The sequence below is a fragment of the Phocoena phocoena genome, chromosome 7, assembly GCF_963924675.1.
Source record: "Phocoena phocoena chromosome 7, mPhoPho1.1, whole genome shotgun sequence".
NCBI lineage: Eukaryota > Metazoa > Chordata > Mammalia > Artiodactyla > Phocoenidae > Phocoena > Phocoena phocoena.
Window position 1 is genome coordinate 79,201,674 of NC_089225.1, and position 15,928 is coordinate 79,217,601.

At 38.9% G+C, this 15,928-nt stretch overlaps 1 protein-coding gene across 2 annotated transcripts in view; it reads right to left on the reverse strand.

Moving 5' to 3' along the window:
* Positions 1 to 15,928, reverse strand: part of SATB2 (SATB homeobox 2) — a 190,181-nt gene that overhangs the window by 18,703 nt on the left and 155,550 nt on the right. The gene's annotated exons all lie outside the window — the stretch shown is intronic.

The following is a 15,928-nucleotide window of genomic DNA, read 5'->3' on the forward strand; positions in this document are numbered from 1 at the left end:
TAAACATTTTCAAAGAGAAATGAGAAGTTATTTAAAGTGAGCCTCACAGGTCCCTGCCACTCAGCATCTGGAAAGCAGTTCTACACATTGTGGGGTTGGGGGAGAACTTTTAATGAATTTAATAGAGAAAAGCACTTTAATTAAATGCTGTCAAAGTGGATTGTATTAATGACTATACACAGAGGAATTTAAAGCAGCTAAGTTTATTTAGCAAATAGAAACTGGGCTTTCGAAGCCTGCAAGTATTTATGTTTCTGCAGTTGCAGTACATCTAGAAGATGATGATGGTGCCAAATGAAACCGTTGAGTTATTAGATATGATTTTATTTATTGGGTATTATTAAAGTTTCAAAGGCCTCAGGGGAATTAATTTCATTTTCAAAATGAAATACCACATCTGATCAGAAAGGGTTAAGAAAGTGAATATTGTCCCCCAGTTTCTTCTGGGCCCTGGAATTTTGAAGCAGCTAAGTGGCTAATGGGGACAGCCTTCTTTAGGTTCACCTGGTCGGAATTCACATCATCTCATGGTAGTGCAAAGTCAATGACACTATTTCTTCTATGACTTCTTCGTCTGTTGTTTTTTTTCCCCCAGTGATTGGTCACTAAACACAATTCATTCTGTTTCACATAGCAATAAGCTGAAAAATGACCAAAACTCCTAAAAATCTCCATGAAAATTTGGTTGCCATAACTTTTTAAATGAAAAACACGAGTAACACGAACTTCTACAAAGGAAAAGGTATCGAATGTTTGACTTAGGGCAAATAGGGAGAAAAGGGTCTTCCTCAGTATCTTCTACTCAGAGGTTGACCGCAGAACAAACCTATTATTAATGATAATATTTTAAAAATAAACAAAGAAAATATGAGCCTTAATGCATGAAAGCTGTAAAAGATTGAAAAGCTGGTCTGGCTAGAAAATACTATGTGTGTGTCAAAATGATTTTCTCTACCGTTTGTAAAAATGTAATTATCCATGATATGCTATTATCCATGATAGGCTACAAGGGCAAAGGATTTCAAGTAAATCCACTGGAAGCTAAGGATTCGCCTTTGGTCTTCAGCCCCTGACACCACCATGTCTGTGAGATCACAAACTTCTGCCATGATTTACCACATCCTCTTTGCAGTTATATATACTCTTTCAGTCTGTCTTTAGGTTTTAATTCAAAACATGAGGAAGGGGGAGGAGGGAAACGTGAGGATTGGAGCAAAAAAACAAAACACAAAATCCAGCACCTATTTCCTTTCAAGAACAGAGTAATGATCACAAATGGAGAGTTTCAACTTTCTAAATAAATAACCTAATTTTTAATCCTTCCCCTCCCCCCATCCAAGCTATTTATTAATATCATATGTTTGATCTGTGTCTTTGTAGTTCTGGAACTTATAAGCAACTCTGCTTTCCCCATCTGCGCCAAGATGTTTCAGACTAGTCTTTGAAATGCTGCAAATGCAGATGAATGGGACATAAAATAGGAACTGATTACATACACGTTCTATACGTGAGTAATGGTGACATAGAACACAGAGGACATTACATGTTCATAGAGTGTACTGGACAACTGTGCTTCACATATGCAAACATGAAGAGATCATCACAGTACAGCATGCCGTCTCTAGCCTATCTATGCTAGGAGCTCAAAATAAATTGGTTGATTTCTTGCAAATAAAGTGACAAGAAAACTTCTCCTCTGGTACCTCAGTAGTTCTAAAATGAAGATATATCAAAGACTCATCAACTGATAGAACACACTGATGCATTTGATCCAGATTATGTTTTACAAGCAAAAGAATCCGTCAATTTGCCTCTCTCCTTTCATTACTAAGGAAATGACTGTATTAACTTACTACACACACTGTTTGACTATTTTAGCTTTATCTCTTTGGGAGGCTTTCATTTCACATGAGGCACAAACTCAAATAAGGATTTCTCTCAAAAGTATACTCCTAAATTATACCTACATGGAAATATTTGACATGTGTCAACCACAATTCCCTTTCTGCTCTTCTAGTACCACAGTTTTGAGTACACTGTTGACATGAATTGTCAAAAAACTGAAATGAGAAAAACTATATTTAAGAAACCATTTGCATGTATATATTGCACTTAAACAGTATATGCTCACTTTGGCACATTCTGTTTATTTAGATCATAATAGAAATAAAAAGACCTTTCCATATCCACATATGTTTAAGCATTCACATCATAGATTTTAGCTCCCTAAGTTTAGAGTACTTTGAAAAAGTAATTGACTCCTCATTTTGAAGTGCACTGTCAGGGTTCACTTTACCATATCTAACAAAGTAACTCTGTTAAAATAACTTCCCCTGTGTTCTACCCAAACCTGTTGGGTGTTTGGCACTAGGGAATCCCAACGTAATGGACTCATTACGTTACATGGCTCTGATTCTGCAAAATGAATCTAACCAGGTACTTCAGTTAGCCTTGTATACCACACACAGAAAGAAATACAAAGACAAATGCCATGAACATGGAGCAATAAATGTAAGCTAAAGGAGAGCATGAAGAGGAAAGAGTAGAAACGACGACTGTTTAAATATATAACTATTTCTGATACCTGTGTGATCATGTTAGCTGTAACACCCATCAGCCATTCAGCTATGGAAACACCTAAACCTTTCTTTCATAAAATGGCTTTTGGCATGTCTTACTTATGAAAAATAAATACATGGATATCCACAGAGCTTTAAAAAAAAAAAAAGCTAATTGGAGTCTATTCAGTGCTGTGCTGGTAAATGTTTAACAACAGACTCTCTACAGAAAAAAAGCTCCAATTGAATCATTTGCCAGTTCTTACAGTGTGAATAATTCAACCACGGCCAGTTCCATTCTACTAATGGTGTAAAAACCAGCTTCCAAAATTCCTGAAAACTTAACCATCAGTTCCTGCTAACTGGTGTAAACTTACTCCAGCACACCCTGATCTGCTATCGAAAGTGATACCCGTCCCTCCTGTGCTTTCCAGACTTGGTCACTGGGAATCCTTCACCTGGCCCAACTTACCTGTCACTTTCCCAGCCCCAAAGGGATTAGGATGAACTTGATGTGATATACAATTCCCTAAAAGATTCCATATAAAAAAGTGAAGGGCTATATGATTTGCAGTGAATTAGATCTAGAAACAACTTGTGAGGAAATTGAACTTGTGACCTCGGAACTGTCAAATCTATCTAGTTTGCTTGATCTCCCATTTCTAGGGTTAAACCGAGTAATAATAAAATAAATGAATTTCAGGACTTTGGCAGTTTTCCTTTAATTGAAAGTATGCTTGTCTATCATTACAAGGGGAAGTTCTAGACTTCAACTTAATAAAAATCAGCAGTAGTTTTCAGCTACATTAGATTTCCACACTAAACAGAAACAGCTGAAAAGCCACAGTAGGTAGGTTTGGCTACGATAGTTTAAAACTCAGTGGCTGGCTTTCTCTTGTAATTGTCGTAACTATCAATCATAAGAAAATCAACTGGATCTCTCTGAGCCCCTATAAGGTGTTCATAATTTGTTACGTTGATGCTAATTTGTTTTTCCAAAATGCATTTAAACCTCCCAGGGGCCATGTGTTTTTGTGTTATTTTTTGTTTTTTACATTTGCATGAAAATACTCAAATGGGGATCAGAAATAGATGAACAACTCACAGAATGAGTGTTTCAGATCGGAAGAGTCTCTGAGATCACCTAATCCAGGTTATAACTGTTTACAAAACAGTAAAAGGAAATTCTAAGGGATAAAACCCCTTGTCCAAGGTCACAACCCTGTGACTGGAGTCAACGTCACTTACAGGCCCTTTTCTTTACCTTATCATCTTTTTTCCCGTTTGGTCAAAGGTTCATTGGAAATAGAAAGTAGTTTCTTTCTTTACAAGATGCTCTAGTTCCTGAAACACTGAATAGAAAGGCTTAACGAACATACACAGAAAAATTTTTTGTATTTAAGAACTTTTCAACTACACTCAGATTTAAGCAAATCCCAGTCATCTACTTTATATGTGCTTTTAAAAATCATAATCAGAAGGTGCTGACTTCAAAAGAAGCATTTATGTTTGTTTCTACCATTATGTGAGCAAGGCATCATGATTTTTCAAAATTAAAATCAAATGGTTATATTTATCATCAGGTTCTTAACCCTGTGTCGTTCAATCATGGAGTACATGACACATTTGTCATGAACTACACTTTAAATAATTCACTACCATCAATAGAAAAATTTGCAAATGTTTTACTTTTTTACCTTTGTTTTGTTTTGGGTAAATTAGAACTGATTTCTATTCTTCTACAATGACACTATTCATACATACTTCCTCTTCTGTTTACTTGCTTATCTAGGAAGGAAAGAGGTAGAATTCCAGGTCGTGATGCCAGGAATTGAAGTAACACGAAAACCACCCATTATTATTTTCAGTATGTAGGACCCATTAAAGACTGTCTTAAGATCTTAGCAAATTCTGTATCTCTGCTCAGCCTACGAACACATAGCCTGTTCTGCAAAAGTCTGTATTCATTTCCCTGGTAGCCTCCAAGCGACTCAAGACCAGAGAAAATTTCATTTTCCTTAAGTCTGTCAGAGCCTGTACAGAGCTGCTGATAGTAAATGCTTATTTAATACTGGACCAAAGAGACTAAAACATCATTACTGCACCTTCACAACTTTGTGGATTCTAATGTGTTACAGAAGTGATTAACATAGTTTTACAAAGAGCTGCATATGTAGATTAGTGACCCAAGTAGCATTTTTAAAGACAGTTTTGATGAAAAACAGATGGATAATAAGCATGTCTACTCCACCCCTAATTTCACCCCGACCACACAGACAGACACTTCTTATTTTGTCCTGGTCATGTTCTCTCTCCTCACCCAGGGTGATTTCTCCAAGTGGCAACCTTATTATTTGGCACTGGGGTATGGGCTAATTCACTGTTTTGAACCAACCACCTGGCTCACTGGTGTTGATAAAGCTGGGGCCTTTGGAGGGTCAGGTGTGTGAACTAGTCCCTCTTAATAATGAGCTTGTTGCGGCAGAAAATGTGTTGTTCAAGGACTACGGGAGCTGCTTCTCACTACCTCCTTAAAATTTCTACTGGAATGCTTCTCATTCATAGTTAATTGTTGATATGAATGGTATTCGTTGTCTTTGCAGAAGCAACAGAAATGTACATCTGCAGAGAAGGGCTTCTCCACATGGATGAAGTTCTTTGGACTCTAGAGAATAGACTCAGAAGATCTGTTAGCTTTGGTATCTTCAAACATTTTTTTTAAGGTAATGTCATCTCTGAGAGGCTCTGTGTGTTTTAAAGATATTACCCAGTACATTCGGGAAACAGCTGGAAAAAGCTAGAGGCACAGAGATGGCACCCAAGGTCGGGATCGGAGAAAGGAATACAATCTATGGATTCCACTAAATCGTAGTCTGAATTCTAGGTTAAGGCAAGGCAGCCAGAGGGAAAATGAAGTCTGTTTAAAAATGCGATCTACGTGAGTAAAGGGGAGAGCTGCTCAATAGATGTGTGAAATTCTGTTTTATGTACTGTTATATACGTAGTGCCTAGAACGCCACCTGGCACACTGAAGGAACCCAACCAATATTTGTTGAATCAATGAATAAAAATGGCAACCGCTCAATTGTGTCTGCAGCTTGGGTCTGAAAACAGTTTTATCAGTCAATTTTAATCAGCCTTGCCAAAAGCCAGACTTTGCTATATATCTATAAAAGTATAAAGGAGGTATTTTCCTTCTCACAGATGAAATATGGCAAGGCCCTTCATTAGAACAATGACACATCAATGTCCACAAGTGCCTTAAGTTTATTGTTGTTTTTTTTTTGTGGGTGGAGAAGAAGGCAGGATGCATGTGAACGCACTGACTTGGTCTATTTTGCCTCTCTTTCGCAATTTGCTCCACATTGCTCACATTTAATCAGTTTGCCCCATCACAAAATTTATTAGTCGTTGCCCTAAGCTCTCTCAGCTTAAAAAAAAAAAGTGTTTCAGACGTTTCAGATTATGGAAAGAAAGGAGAGTGAAAGGAAGGAAGGAAGTAGGGAGGGAGGGAGAAAATAGCTACACTGAGTTGGCCAACAGAACAATAGCAAGAACGTTCTCTAACTATTCCATAGCAATATATATTTTTCAAAAGACAACTAAGCTTTATGTTCAAAAGTATTATGTTTAGTCTCATTTTCTATCAGAACATCAAGAAAAGGCCAAGGTGCTAAACGTTTTATAATATTCTTACTTTAATTTTACCAGAAGGAAAAGAATATGACAATATATATGAGGAGTACCTTGCTGTCTCAAAACCTTTAAAAACAGACACAAATAAATGTAATTTATATTAGTGATCTTAGTGGTTTCTGAGCACTGAGCAGTGCAGAAACTCATATCAGTGAGGAGTATTTGTCCTGATGTAAGTGACACAGCTAATCCTGCATCTTCCCTTCACCTATAGAGTGGCATTGGGCAAAGTGCCTTCTACTCAGTTTTAGGATCTGAGAAACAAGGAGTATATCAGTAACCCACAGCATGAGCTGAAGGGACTGTGCTGCCTCTCAAAAATGCAATTAGACTATTATTTAAAGAACACAGCAATTATGGAAGAGCAAGCTACTCAGGAAACCAAGGTTCTCTATGCTGCCACAGGACAGGAAAAGACTGGGAGAAGTGGAACCCAGCTGCTTGACATTTCACTTCCAACCAATAGCTAACCCTGGATGTTTAATTTGGAAGGTGGTGTGTTGTGAAGATTTAGTCACTAACAGGGCAAGCTCTGCTTGGCAAAAACACTGGAACGACCCCATGAAGAATGAGGAATAGAAAGCTAACTCCAATTATTAAAATGATAAGCCTGGTAAAATGTTGGACCTGCTTTAAAGCAGTAAATAGGCAGACCCAGAACAGAGTATGATAAAATTTTAAGTTTGATTCCTATCAGGATCTATAGCACAGTGCCTGAAAGCATGGATGTACATGATAAATGTTAGAAAAACTGCAATGAAATATAAAGGCATAATACTTTGGATACACACAAACTTAAAATCACTCTTAGGCATTAGTTCCTTACTGCTTACATGTCCAGAGCACTTTACATTTAAAAAGTCATATAAATCTCCCTTGATATGAGAATTTTTTTTTTTTTTTTTTTTTTTTTTTTTTGCGCTACACGGGCCTCTAACTGTTGTGGCCTCTCCCGTTGCAGAGCACAGGCTCCGGACGCGCAGGCTCAGTGGCCATGGCTCACGGGCCCAGCCGCTCCACGGCATGTGGGATCTTCCCGGATCAGGGCACGAACCCGTGTCCCCTGCATCGGCAGACGGACTCTCAACCACTGCGCCACCAGGGAAGCCCCACGAGAACTTTATATTAGACTTGTTAATCACACCTGCTACCATCTATCCTGACAAATGCGGGGCTCCTAAAGGGCCCTAACTTCCCAGCCCAAGGACATGGCATTCACAGGTTACCTGTAGGTGGTCTGCAGCCAGCTAGCTTTTCACTTCCCATGCTCCTTGAGGTCATTCTAACCTTGTGCCCAACAAAGCCCTTTCTCTAAAATGCAGTGACTTCCAAATTAAGCATTCACATTACTGGTTGGAAATTAAGTGTCAAGAAAGTTTGCCTTCATGGGGATAAGGTGGACCAGCCAATTTCTCTCTTATAAGTATTTAAAGTAATAAATAAGAGTGGGTAACAGAAGCTGGATTTCATAAAGGCATACAAAAAGTCATGAGGTAGAGCAGAGGTCGTGGGCAGGTCAAAGTTTTGAGAAGGTAGAATTATAATTCAGAGAAACTATGCATAGTAAGCAGAAGTCATATGGTAGACAACTATAGAGTAAATGGTAAATCAGATGAGAGCAGAAAGAAAAAGACTGATAGCAGGAAGAAGCTGATATGGGGAGGGGGTATGTTATATCCAGGATTGCAAAGGAGGGGGTGAATCCACGAACTCCAGCGGCTGAATTACAAGTCCCAGGTTCGGAGAAACCTACCCATATTCACAGTCCTACACCTGGATTTTCATGAAGTTCTTTCACCCTCAATTTCTTTGAATATGTCTCCAATAATTAAGCTGGAATTTCTGTGTCTTGCAAAAGAAAAGAAAACACTTTAAGAAACTTTAAATTTAAAAAGTAGACAAGCAACTTGCTTAAATCTCTAGAGAAAACAAAGCCATAGCTAATGTCCAATCTATCAGCTAGCAACTCTAAGGAGGTTATTCAACTTTTTCACATCACCACCAAGAGAAACCTGTTCACTACACTTTGGAAGAAGCTGAACCCAAGATAGAAATGTCCATGTTCTAGAATAAAAAGAGTTAGTTGTAAATAACCTCCAAATCTTTCTATATTCCTGGTGACAAATTTAAAAGTTTGGATGTGCTGAAAGGCTAACTGGTAACAAAGAAATGAGGAACGCTCTCCAAGTTGAATAAATGCATGAAGGATAGCATAACGTTAATAAGAAAAAGGCTAGCGTGACTCCTGACTGATGGTCAGGGACTCCCAAAGTTTTCCCAACTGAGGACCTACGTATACCCAACTGCTATAATACTTCATCTAAAATGGCAGGTGTCTATCTGCACATTTCCTCACAACTAGGGTAGAGTTTCAAACCTCTAGAGCCACATTCAGATAGCAGGTTTTGAATAGGAGCTTGGAATGAATCCAAAATGGGAGAATTTCTAGTAACCTGGTTAAAGAATTTGCAAACATCCTTAATTGATTAATTAATTAGCTTATTTATATTCTTAGACACTGTCCTTTTGAAAGCAAATTCACAAATCAAAATACACCTACAGCTGAAGCAGAAAGCCATGATCAAATTCTCAGGGCTTAATCATAGATTTCAAATACCCTTAAACACTAGCAATGAGAGTCACATTCCAAAGCTACCTCAAAAATGCCGAAAAAGCTGAAGAGAAAGTGAAAATTTCAGTCACATCAGTTCTTTGACATCACACCAATGAGCTACAGGTTTCACAGCACTGAATATCCTGTAAAAAAGAAGCTAACAAAACTAGATCTATTCAGTAGAAAGATTAAAAATTAAATGATATACATAAAACAGCTTTGCCTAATACCAGACAGCTAACAGCAAGTATTCAGGGAAGGCTGGCTGCTGCATGTTTAGCAGTTCTTTCTAGCACAGAGAAAAAAGTCAGACGCTGAATGTAGACTAATGTGGATTTAAGGTTCCACTTTGAGCACGTTACTAAACTTCTCTAAGCTTCAGTTTCTCACATGTGCAAGTAGATGCTGCCCGCCCCCCAACCTTGGTGGGGTTTCTACATGGGTTTCTCAGCCCCAGCACTATTGACACTGTGGAACAGATAAGTCTTTGGTGGGGAGGCTGTCATGTGCATTATGGGACATTTGACAGCATCCCTGGCCTCCACCCAGTAGATATCAGTAGAATCCCCAAGTTATAGTAATCAAGAACGTCTCCAGACTCTGCCAAATATCCCATGGGGGCAAAGTCACCGCTGGTTGAGAACCACTGGTTGACATCAGCACAGGGATTCGGTAGCTTAGAAAATGCTGAGAATACCCTGAGTGGGTGGCAATCCAGACAAGCTGAAGTATAAAGCTGGTGTCAGCTGTCATACACCAGGTCTCTCACATTCTTCCTCAGTGTACGGCATGGAATTTTAAAACAAGTACTTGTCAGGAAACCACATAGCAGCAAGCTCAGAATTCCTGAACTTACAAAATAACCCATGGAAACACTGTGGTGGAAATATAATAAAGCAATAAAGCACAAACTGCACAGACATGAACAGTTTGGCAAATGCTTCCCAATCAACCCCACTCAGTGACCTAGTCATAGCATGAGCGACGTCCTTTCTTCTCTCCTGCACTGAGAGTGAAGTCAGAGGAAAGACTGAATGCCAAAAACGCCTGTGTTTTCATTCAGCTGGCCATCCTGGCTTCAGGCAAGGCTCTTCGTCTCTGCTCCAGGTTTTCCAGTTGTAAAATGGAGTTGGTAATAATGAATACCCTGACCTAACTAGTTTTTGATTCTAAGTTTGAGGCCCCTCACTATAGGGCCTCAGGTCATAATAACCACTAGGGGTGAAATCACTACAACCACAAGAAATCATTTTGTCTCCAACCGTTTGAGGTAAACAATGGAATTTATTTCACCTTTTTCATGGAATGTTTTAGTTTGTCATACCATTTCATCTCACCTATGTTGGTCTTCTTTGTGCTATCCATACATGAACCAGAAATATTACGTATATTAGCATTTTGCAACATTTATTTTTCATTATTATTCCCCAAAGGAGCCTTTGTAGGCATTTTTTCCTAATCATTTTCCCTGCATCATGAAATTTTAGTACCAGATATACAGAATATCTCTTTATGTACTATGTCCCTTTGGAGGGCAATAAACAACTGTAAACAAGATTTTTATGCCCCCAAGAATCAATTTTTACTCCCTGGGGCAATACTGCCCCCACTGAGGGTCCATAGTGTAGGTGAATCTAGTTTGCAAGGTGTGTTCAGAGCCTGGAAAATCACTTTTTAGACAGTAGGAACTTAAATGGGGGTTCAAAAGAGACTTAGAATATCAGAAAGAAAACTGGAGAAACGGGATAATTCCATATGACATCAAATCTACATCACCTGGAGAGAACTGAATTCCCAAGGAAAAAACATCTCATTCCTCCAGGACCCCCAAGTCTCTAGGGCCGACTATACCCCTTAGCGGACCCAAACCCAACTATAACCTAGCTTCATCCCTGAAGAGAAATTCCATCAAATATGCATTTCAAGGATTGTTAGGTGTTAAAATTATAAAAATAAATGACACACAATGGCTACCATGGAAGAAATCAGAAGCACGTGGCAAAGGCGTGTGTGGCTTTAGTGTGGCAGCTTCAGATGTAGGACTCGTGGGGCAAGCTGGTCTCAATGGGACAGAGTGACGGGACAGGAGCAGCCTAAGTGAACAAAGTGGATGGGACATATGCGCATGGAGATAGCATGTGGGCAGTGGGGATCCTGCAGCAGGATGGCAAGGATGTGTCCTGAATAGAGTATGTCAGCTCCAGGCATGTGGCCCAGTGGGTCAGATCTTCTGAATTTCTGGATTGCTATATGAAATTCAGATTTTAAATGAAATATCCTAATTTCTAAACGTGGGCTTAAATTTTTCAAACCTTTCATGGGCTTAAAAAAAAGAAACACATCTGCATGCAATATAAGACTACCAATTAGTAAACTATTTGCAAACCAAGGGCAAGAAGATTTTCCTTCCTTCTGTGAGGAAAGAGGCTCTGACTCTAACGGACTTCTCAACATCACAGAAAGCACTGAATGGGGAGGGGGTGATTCCAAGCTCTTTCTTTTATCCAGTACATCTGTGGATCCCTAATTTAACAGACTATATCTGGTGAGTAATTATGCACAAAGGTCACCATTTCATATCTTTATAATTAAAAAAATTGGGAAATAGTGTACCCTAACTGCTTAAAGAAACTTAAATGGCACCTTTCCGTGACCACAAGTGAAGTGGACTTCTGTGTGTATTTTAATATGCTGCATCATCAGAGCCTCTTAATAATCACTGATTTCACCCATATTTAACAATTTAAAAACCAAAGGAGACAAAAGACCTGTATGCAGAAAACTATAAGACACTGATGAAAGAAATTAAAGATGATACAAACAGATGGAGGGATGTACCATGTTTTTGGATTCGAAGAATCAACATTGTGAAAATGACTATACTACCCAAAGCAATCGACAGATTCAATTCAATCCCTATCGAACTACCAATGACATTTTTCACAGAACTAGAACAAAAAATTTCACAATTTGTATGGAAACACAAAAGCTCCAAATAGCCAAAGTAATCTTGAGAAAGAAAAATAGATCTGGAGTAATCAGGCTCCCTGACTTCAGACTATACTACAAAGCTACTGTAATCAAGACAGTATGGTACTGGCACAAAAACAGAAATATAGATCAATGGAACAGGACAGAAAGCCCAGAGATAAACCCACGCACCTATGGTCACCTTATTTTTGATAAAGGAGGCAAGAATATACAATGGAGAAAAGACAGCTTCTTCAATAAGTGGTGCTGGGAAAACTGGACAGCTACATGTAAAAGAATGAAATTATGTATGGTGTTAGAACACTCTCTAACACCATACACAAAATGAAACTCAAAATGGATTAAGGACCTAAATGTAAGGCCAGACACTATCAAACTCTTAGAGGAAAACATAGGCAGAACACCCTATGACATAAATCACAGCAAGATCCTTTTTGACCCACCTCCTAGAGAAATGGAAATAAAAACAAAAATAAACAAATGGGACCTAATGAAACTTCAAAGCTTTTGCACAGCAAAGGAAACCATAAACGAGACGAAGAGACAACCCTCAGAAGGGGAGAAAATATTTGCAAATGAAGCAACTAACAAAGGATTAATCTCCAAAATATACACGCAGCTCATGCAGCTCAATATCAGAAGAACAAAAACCCAATCCAAAAATGGGCATAAGACCTAAATAGACATTTCTCCAAAGAAGATATACAAATTGCCAATAAACACATGAAAGGATGCTCAACATCACTCATCATTAGAGAAGTGCAAATCAAAACTACAATGAGGTATCATCTTACACCGGTCAGAATGGCCATCATCGAAAAATCTACAAACAATAAATGCTGGAGAGGGTGTGGAGAAAAGGGAACCGTCTTGCACTGTTGGTGGGAATGTAAATTGATACAGCCACTATGGAGAACATATGGAGGTTCCTTAAAAAACTAAGAATAGAACTACCATACGACCCAGCAATCCCACTACTGGGCATATACCCTGAGAAAACCATAAATCAAAAAGAGACATGTACTACAATTTTCATTGCAGCACTATTTACAATAGCCAGGACATGGAAGTAACCTAAGCGTCCATCAACAAATGAATGGATAAAGAAGATGTGGCACATATATACAACGGAATATTACTCAGCCATAAAAAGAAACGAAATTGAGTTATTTGTAGTGAGGTGGATGGACCTAGAGTCTGTCAGAAAAAGAAAAATAAATACTGTATGCTAACACATGTATATGGAACCTAAAAAAGAAAAAAAATGGTTCTGAAAAACCTAGGGGCTGGACAGGAATAAAGACTCAGATGTAGGGAATGGACTTGAAGACACAGGGAGGGGGAAGGGTAAGCTGGGACGAAGTGAGAGAGTGGCATGGGCATATATACACTACCAAATGTAAAATAGATACCTAGTGGGAAGCAGCCACATAGCACAGGGAGACTAGCTCAGTGCTTTGGGACTACCTAGAGGGGTGGGATAGGGAGGGTGGGAGGGAGGGAGACACAAGAGAGAGGAGATATGGGCATATATGTACATGTATAGCTGATTCAGTTTGTTATAAAACAGAAACTAACACACCATTGTAAAGCAATTATACTCCAATAAAGAGGTTAAAAATTTTTTAAATGGCGCGTTTTCTGCCTAATTAGACAAAATGTAACGTCACCAAACTAGTACTACCAACATATGAATTTTTAAATTCCTAAAACATGTAAGCAATTGTATCTTCCTAAAATTTTAATTGATACAAAGGCACAAGTGAATCCCAACCCTGAGTCCAACAGCTTAACTTCTGGACGATTACAGACATTTTTAAGTAGTCTGGGACCTTTTTGAATACAGTCCTTCCCAAATCACAGAGGCTGTGCTAACTCTATTCTCCAGTCTCAAGAGTTTTGCTGGGCTTCCCTGGTGGCGCAGTGGTTGGGAGTCCGCCTGCTGATGCAGGGGACACGGGTTCGTGCCCCAGTCTGGGAGGATCCCGCGTGCCGCGGAGCGGCTGGGCCTGTGAGCCGTGGCCGCTGGGCCTGCGCGTCTGGAGCCTGTGCTCCGCAACAAAAAAAAAAAAAAAAAAGAGTTTTGCTGGTTAGTTCAAGTTCTATTCATTTTTCATATCACGAAAGAGAAATACAGCATTCAAAGCAGTGTCACTGAGACAGGCATGACGTAAAAAAAAAAAAAAAAAAGTGATGTATTGGAGACTTCCATAGTTGTTCTGGGATCAAGGTCAACGGCTAAGACAAAGTCAGTGTAGAGAAAATTACCTTATTTGTAAACTCTTTAGCTAAGAGCTGAGTGATTGGAATAATCTTTTATAAAATAAGTGAATTCTCTTAGTGCTATCAGAAGTTAATGTTAATAGCCACAGACTGCTTAAAACTAAAAAGGAAAATTACAGACTGACTCTTAGCCATTATTGTCAGCACTCTTTAGTTCTGACACACTAACATAAAAGGTAATAAAACTCATAAATCAATTGGCTGTCTGCTTCTAAGATTTACTTTACTCAGAATGGTCAGTTAAAAGACAAAATATGATGTTGAACGTCATTTTAGCTACCTAAACACAGGGACCTCACAGAGATGAGAATTTCTGGACAAAGAATGGAGACAGGAATATACAAGAGCCATCATCCAAATGAAGGGTGGTCCTCATTTTAATGGAAAACAAGTATTAGTATCCTTATCTCAAACTTCTCTAAATTTTCAACTTTGTCATCATCCTATGATAAAAAAGAAATGCTACTAATGTCTATAATAAATCAATTTTTTTCACTCCTGTTCTGTTTCTATCTTGCTTGGATTGACTAAGATGGACCCTGAACGAAAGTCCACACAAAGTCAGTAGTTTCCTGAAGCTAGTCATTGGCCCTGTGTTGGTTCAACACAGAAGTCTGGATCAAGTCACATCAAAATGAGAAAAACAAGGGTGATGGTGAGTTTTTCATATGACTGAACTTATACATTTGTAAGATCTTTTGCCTAAGGCTATCCTTTTCATTAGTTTGTTTGTTATTTTATTGCATGAGATATATGAATAACAAACGTGAGTGCCCACTGAATTTTTTTTTACTTAGACAATTTTATTAATTTTTATTTGTAAATATATTTTATAACAACTAATTTTAATGGTCTTTCTAATTCAGCCAAAATAATATTTTTAAAGTACATTCCATTTCAGTATTTGCTCTTACTTCCACCACCTTGAATTTTTTGAATAAATTTATTTTCTAAAATAAAAGGTTGGTGAACCTACAATGTGCCCCTGTTTAATTTTAATTTCTACTAAATCTCAAAATCTAAAAACCACCGCTCCATGTGACGCACATTGGTCTAATTATCTATAAGGAGGTGCCCTGGTGTTTGGATGAGGCCCCAGCTAGGAAAGGACAAGAGAGGGAAGGCTGGTCCTGAAGGGTAAGACTTGGGGCTCATCTCCGGGGAATGAGTCACCCAAGCACTTAATACAGAGCCTGGACAGCGGGCTCTCCCACTTATTAACCAAGTATCCCTTTTTACCTCCCCTCTGAGTTCACTGTGGATATTATAAGAGACTCCTGCATGTGTATAGCTCTATGAACTCATGAGTCTAACGATCTGGGCGATTCACTCCATGACTTTGGAAAGTGACCAATGAGAGCATGAGAGCACTGACTGAGATGTCAATATTTGGATGAAAAGTGATATAATGGTCCCACTGGCTTCTGGCTTCTCCCCAGGGGATGTGAAGGTGGAGTAAGGGGAAAGGTGACAGGAAACCTCAGGCAGAGCATTTCACTGTGTCCTTTACCATCTCTCCTATGCTCTCTGATCAAGACCCCATGCCCCACACTTCCTTCATCCTCATCTTCCATTCTTCACGCACATGTGCACACGTGCATGCACTCCTGCCTCAATGGCCCTCTTCTTGCTACACACAAGGAGATTCAGACAGGCCTTAGAGCATCCTCTTTGGTGGCAGCTGGAATTGGTGGTATTGGACAGGAGGATAAGTCTCACAGTCTGACAAAACAATTTGTGGCACAACTCGAAGAGGTGTAACTGTAGAAACCCTCATTAATATTTC